This window comes from Psittacula echo, assembly GCF_963264785.1.
Source record: "Psittacula echo genome assembly, chromosome: Z".
Taxonomy (NCBI): domain Eukaryota; kingdom Metazoa; phylum Chordata; class Aves; order Psittaciformes; family Psittacidae; genus Psittacula; species Psittacula echo.
Window position 1 is genome coordinate 56335892 of NC_137742.1, and position 7486 is coordinate 56343377.

Here is a 7486-nt window from a genome sequence, read left to right on the forward strand (position 1 = left end):
GTCTCTTCAATTTCTGAACTGCACCATGACTGACTCTATACTTTTGCAAGGGGAAAATATTAGAAGGCTGACCTCCAGAACCAGATTTCTGATTGACTCTCTGAGTTTCTTTTGGGTGATGTTTTTAGAGTTCAAAGTTATATAAGAGATATTGGGATACTTCCTCCCCTGATACTAATTATTGCTACTTCAGCAGAATCAATTGAATTATACCTTCCAAAGGTCATCTTCTGAAAACTCAGCAGCTGGCAGTACAACTCAAGAGAAAACCAAAAAAAAAAGAAATCCCTTTTAAACATGGCTTCGTTGCCCCATGCTTTTGAAGGTGCAAAGCATCACAAGAGCAAGCATAAAAATAAAAATATATACTCTAGTATACTAGAATGTATTTATTTGTTTCCTTATTTCCTTACCTCCAGGAGTTCCAGCCAGTGATGTTATCTTAGTGGGAAAGGCATAGTCAGGAATGTGACTCCACTGTTTTTATGCAAGTCCTTCCAGTCTCTGCCAGACTTTTTGCCATGTGTCCCCTCTACTTGCTTTACTTAGAAGCAGTAGTATCTTCTCAGTATAGTGAAACTACCTGAAGTGGCTGCATCATTTTTCATGCCTTCCAATCTGTGCTCCAGAGATTACTGGAAAATTTTCATCTTTTCTGCATTATACCTTTCAGGATCTTTTCACAGCTGTTTTTGTTTAATTCTTGATGGCTAAATGAATGACAGACATAGCCTGACTTATAACACAGATGATTTAAGTGATGGCATGCATGCAGGAGGGACAGGAGGGCTAGATCCTGAAGGGATTCTGGACATCCCTCTGAAACCTACTTTCAGTTTTATGGCCTTCAGTTTCAGCTGTTGAGTGTTGAAAAGGGATTCACACTCAATGGAGAGAGAAACAGAGTCAACCAAATGCTTAAACACCTCCCTTTTAAAATGCACAGACACATACACACACAGTAAAGCACAAAGTACATCTTGTCTTTTGCAATGCTAGTAAAAATCTGCTGTTCATACAGGAAGCCCTGAGGCAAAATTATCACTCTAATATAGTCTCTGCTGGCTTTTTACCATGCTTGACATTGATCTACATCTGTAATACTGCATAAAATGCAGGACTGGTTCCCATATTTTCATCTCTTCTAATGGAGAAAATTTCGTCATGCATTTAGCCGTGCATATCGGTCCTTGGGTTTGGGAGTTATTTTTTAGTGTGAACTATATGTTTCTTTAGTCTGGCCTCTTGGCAGAAAAGGTCTTCATCTTTTCTGAAAAAAAAGAAAGGAAAAAAAAGGAAGGCAGAAAAGGAGGAGGACAGGAAAGAATCTTTGTATTTTTTACAAGATAATAGAATCGAAATTAATTTTGAATTTAGCAGAGCTCTGGTTCTTCAGGGAAATATGGCTAAAATGACCTGTAAGTTTCACAAGGACAACTACTTAGCTCAAGTTCTGAATGTATTGCAAAGTGATAAGCACAGTGCACTGCATGTATACCCTGGGACAAGAGTCCTAGCCTCATCACCATGTCTTTCTGCTATCTTACCTTTATGATGGACAGATCCTGATCCCTCCCAATGCTGATAATGGAATGGTTTGTGTTGGAAGAGACCTTAAAGCTCATCTAGTTCCAACCCACCTGCCATGAGCAGGGACACATTCCACTAGACCAGGTTGCCCAAAGCCCCATCCAACCTGACCTTGAACATTTCCAGGGATGGGGCAGCCACAGCTTCTCTGGGCAACCTGTTCAAGTGCTCATCAGCCTCCCAGTGAGGAATTTCTTCCTAATATCTGACACAAATCTACCCTCTTTCAGTTTAAAATTATTCTGCCTTGTCCTATCACCACATGCCGTTGTAAAAAGTCCCTCTCCATGTTTACTGTAGGCTCCCTTTAGGCACTAGAAGGCTGATGATGAGATCTTCCCTAAGCCTTCTCTTCAGGCTGAGCAACCCCAGCTCCCTCAGCCTCTCTTCATAGGGGAGGTGCTCCATTCCTCTGATCATCTTTGCGGTCCTCCACTGGATTCACTCAAGCAGGTTCACATCCCTCTTGTGTTGGGGGCTGCAGAACTGAATGCAGCGCTGCAGGTGGGTCTCACAAGAGCAGAGTAGAGGGGCGGAATCAGGTCCCCCTTCTGATATTGGAAGGCTACTATGAGGTCGCCATGCAGCCTTCTCTTCTCCAGGCTGAACAGCCCCAACTTTCTCAGCCTTTCTTCATACAGGAGGTGCTCCAGCCCCCTGATCATCCTTGTGGCCCTCCTCTGGACTTCCTCTAACAGCTTCTGAAGAAGCAATAGTAGTCTTCCAGTATGCATAAGATAGCTTCCAATATGCAGAAGATTGCTTCTGATGAGAAAGCAAAAAACTTCCCTGAAGAGTATAGCATATTGGAAAAGAAATCAGGAATTAAAACTGAAGGAAGGTCTAGGAAAGAAATTAAGTGGAAATCTAATGTGTAATTACCCAGAGAATCTGTGGGATTGCTGTTTCTGGAAGAAAGTGGGGAGTCTCACTGAATGATAGCTCAAAACATGCTCCAGCCTTCTTTTTCTCAACTGCAGTAGGCTCAATAAGGAGTTGCCTGGGATTTTTTTTCTGCAGAAACTACTTATCAACAAAAAGGGTCTAAAAGTTCTGTTCCACCTCATTCTTTCATTGGAGGCCAAAAGAGTTACAGAAGAAACAGACAAGCCCATAGATCTTCCAATCTATAGTACTTGGCGTTTCATTTGTCTCTGAAAAATCAACTCATCTGGAGAATATGCACCTCCTTCTTCATCTATTTTAGACCCTCAAAGCCACAAAGGCCAGAGAGGTAAGCCAACGACTCGAAGCGGCAAAAGAAACCTGTTCTATAAATCTACTTGGAGACCTTGGCTATACGGACATAAACCCATCACAAAGACCTCAATCTTTCTGAAAAAATAAACCTTTCCATCTAACACAAGTGAGAAGAGGATGCAATGAGCTGATGAGGAGTTACAATATAATAGGCGTGTGAGCTCACTGTTCTTCTGTTACACCAAGCTGGCTGGGATCCCACAGGTGCAGGACTCCATGGAGACCTTTCTGAATGTCATAGACAAGCTTCTCAGAAGAAGAAGCTCAGCATACTTCACTGGAGTATGCTGCCAGCCAGGTCAGCCACCTGGCCTTTGGGTCCTGTTCTTCCTCACTTTTCATGCAGATGGAAATACGTTGGGGGTTGGTTAGAGAGAAAGTCAGGAGCTGCTGACAAAGTCAAACACATTTCAAATGTACCGTATTTCTAGCAAAGGGAGCAGAATGTCATCTCCTGGGAGTAACACTATTACTACTATTGCTTTCTCATTCTCTAAACTCCAGAGTAGCTCAGATATCCGCATGGAGCACTGACATCTCATAAGAAGACAGTACTGTCTCAACAGTGAATTCTTGTCCTGAGAATGAGATATCTGTAAACCGTGAAAGTTTAGGGCCTCACCTCAAAACTAGACTTACTGGAAAGAAAAGACAAAGCCCAAGTCTGATAATCCTGTAAGGCTAAATTTGTAGCTTATTTCTAGATCAAGCTAATAATCTATGCACACCAAGGTGCTGGTCTGGCCATTTTGTCTGGGTTTCTTTTGCAGGGAGACAGAAGTGTGGAAGAAAGCCCAGGTCTTCCCTGATTGAGGTGCTTTTACCTGCCATGGGATGCAGAAAAATCCGCTGCATCCTGTCATACAACGATGACCATGTTCAGACCACAGCTAAACTACAAATTTATTTCAAGGCAAATGAATTTAAGTACCCTGAAACCTAAGTTGCGTAGCAGCTTCTGGTAGATACGATCATCTGTTTATTTTATAACCATATTCCTCCCAGGAGCCACTCCGGGTGAGACAGCATCATTTACTGTCTATGAATGAAACGATTGTCTGGGCTGAGTCACTACAGGGAAAGTTCTTCTTCAGAAACCACAGCACAGCTCTTATTGTGTGGCCTTTATCACACACACCCCAAAAAATGATACAGAGATCATGGAAGGAGAGTTGTGACATCAACATGTTGACAGGAGGAAACAAAAAAATGTGCATTTAATTTTCTGGCCCAACAGCACGAGCATGAATCTCTGTCATGCTTCTTATTCTAGTGCGTTGTACTGCTGTTCATTTATTGATTGAAGGCCTTTTTAACAGACAAGGATGACAGAGTAGCAATAAATCTGTGAAAGAAGATCCATCAATCATTGTCACTGACCTCAGCTAAGATAATTACTTTGTTCAGTTCAGAAATTATGAGTAACGTGTTCATTTGTGCCTATCATCATAAGCCCAAGACACTTGTCAGGCTACAAAAACAGCAGTTTTAAGTAGCAATATCCTGTGCAATCTCATCAGACCTGTTCTTTAGTGCATGTATGCCTTTGTTCTTCTTTCTCCAAACGTTTTGAAATGATCACAAATTAGAAATACAGTGAAACTGGCCGTTCAGAAAAAGGTTACTGTTCTCAAAACATAAATAAGATGATGACGTTTCAGCAAACAGTGTATTTTGTTGCTTAGAGCACCAGTTAGAAGTAATTACTTCATAACCTCTCATGTCAGGAAATCAGTTCAGCAGAAGCTATTTCCAGCTGAAAATTCTGAAATAAGAAATCAGAAATTACATCCTAAATTCAAAAGTCCAATAATAGTAAAAGATAGATTTGTGTGGAACTGATCCAAAAGTTCTGGCTGTAAACATTTTTGTTGTTGAAAAATGCCATTGAGAAACAAGAAGTAATAGTTTTTTACTAGACAAAATGACTATGAAGACACATAAATAAAACGGCTTATACTTTTTTTCTATTAAACAAGAAAATCAAAGGGCAGGCTAACTGGACCTTGTATATATTTTTATACCTATCAGCAGTGAATCTTTTGAAAGATAAGTTTTTCTGCAAGCTTTTCCTCTTAAAGCTGTCTTATCTTTGTTACTTTATGCCCTCTTAACAAAGCAGAAAATGGAAAACCGCAATGGATTAAACGCTGTATTTTGTCTCCACATCAATATTTCATAAATGAATTACACTTAGTATGTTCCACTCCTCCTGCTTGTTATGCATGGACAGACAAGCAGGAGCAGGGCAAAACTCATATCCCACAATGATGTTCACCAAAAAACACTAACATTAGATAGTTCTTGCAAGCCAGAACTGCTATTATTCTTCACTTGTTTCCCGTTATCCTAGGTCTTCTCACTCTCTCCATCTACACAGCACTAAAAATGTAACACTTAGAAATATAGCCTTTTAGATCTGTGGGTTTTCCAGTGGCGTATTTTGAGCAGTTGGCATTTAACGTCACCAGCACTGAAATAACCACCTCTTTCATAGCATTTTTGCCTTTAACTCCTAAAGTCCTCAAGGACACATGGTGCACTAATGTCTTTAAATGAGGAAAACAAGGCACTGGTGGATGTGAGATTCAGTAGCTTACACCAGTGCTGAAGCTGCAGGCAAAACACAACTCTCCCAACTCCTGCCCCTGCACTCTCTGCTGTGCGGGAACAGGGAAAGCAACTTCCCTTTCAGGAGGTGGAGTCTTGCTAGAATAACTCATGTACAAACTATTAACGGTCCCAAATGCCAGCAATAAGTAGAAATAGTCCTTTCAGTGAAAGGACTGAAACAGCAGTTTCAGTAAAGTTTAGATGAGATTGAGACTACTCTCCCCAAGATAGTCCCTGACTTCTGCAGGCAAAAAAACTTTCTGGCCTTGACTGTATTTTCATCTTTGTTCCCTCTCGAGCAGCGTGCCAAGCAAGGGGACTCTCCTCTGGGATTTCAGTCTGCTGCAAAAAGGTCTTGTTCCTTTTCATCCAACCCAGCTACATAGCACATAAACCTTCTTTCTCCTAGCTGTCGGCTGCTGAGATACCCCCAGGGAGTTCAGGCCAGCAGGCAGGGAGAAAGGACAGGAAGGCATTACTTACTAATAAAAATATAAACAACAACGGTGACCACTGATGGAACACCTCAAATGAAGCAAACATATAAAGTTTTAACAGTCCTGATCCTACATGACCTCTACTTGAGAAGAAGCTATCACATGCAGAGCCCACTGCCTACTACGTTAAAAATGCACAGCCCTGAAACTAGAAAGCTCTTAGCCACCAGCACATTGCAATCATTCACTGACATTATCTCCACATGCAATCTGTGCTATCCAGCAGTGCCCTGTGGGTTGCAGGGAGTATGTGAAGCTCAAGCATGTCATTACTAAGGGGCAAACCCACAGCTACAGAACAGTCCCTCAGAGAACTAGGACAGCTTGAGATGATTAAGATTAGTGCAAATCTGTGTTCTCAAACCTGGAAACATAGCAGCTGTTGCAACACCATCCATTGCAGTATCTGCTTCTAATGGCAAGCGTAATGAAGCTAACCGTTTCTATTTGACAGCGCTGTCATTAATCTACTTAAGTTCTGTTACCAGTTTCAATTGTTTGTAATCATGCATGTGACAAATTAGATATGGCTGCAGGAATTAGAAAAGATTCAGCTCTGAGAAACGTGAAGTGACTTGTCAAAATCTGGTCTGCCTCCACGTCCCAGTGAAGTAACAGTAAATGTTTGTTACTTACTGACAGACTGAAGGTTTGCATGGCTACCTTTTTGGTGCACATCAACTGCTGCCTAACTGAAATTTCAGTAAGTTGTTGTTATGTCTTTGAAATAACTTAGAAAAAAAGAAATAAACCATCAAAAGCTGCATAGCTGAACAGATGGGGTGAATTAATTACGTGATCTACGCATGGTTAAAAACAAGCATGGATGCTGCTGAGCATCTGTATGCAATTGTGGAAAAAGACTTACTCTCCTGAAGATGTTTAAATTGCATCTGAGCCAGATTTGTCAATTCCAATGTGGAAATGGTACAATTTTAAGGAGCAAAGAAAGACACTTGTTAAGAACTGCAGACAACTTAATGCTTAATGGTCTAGATCTTCTTGAAAGACTCTTCTAGCTCCATGAACTAAGCCAAAGCTGTAAATCAAGGTGCTCCATTTCAGGGAAGAGAAAAAAGCAAAGGAGGCCCTTAATACAAAGCTGATAAACACATACATACAGAGCAAAATGCTTGTGAATTATTCCATATGCTACTAGATTAACTTTTAAACTGCAAGTTTAATTTCAAAAAGTTCATGCTTTCCAGCATGACTTATTACAGCTGACACTAAAGAACAAGATCTGGTCACACAGGTAACAATAGCTGGTGCTGGTTCAAGGTAGTTGCCTTTGAGCAGAGCATAGATGTTACCTTCCTTCTTTAACTTCATTAGATATTGTCTTGAAAGCAGCAATCACAGACCTTTTCCAGGATTCCCAGGAACATGTGAAAAACTGAGTATTTTTGTGCAGGCTAGAGAGCAGTTCTCAAGACAAGATCCTTTACTGCAAGGTTGCTTTCTTTCCTGATCATCATTCATCCTGTGGGAATTCAATCCCTAAATCCTTGGCAGTGTTTGACATT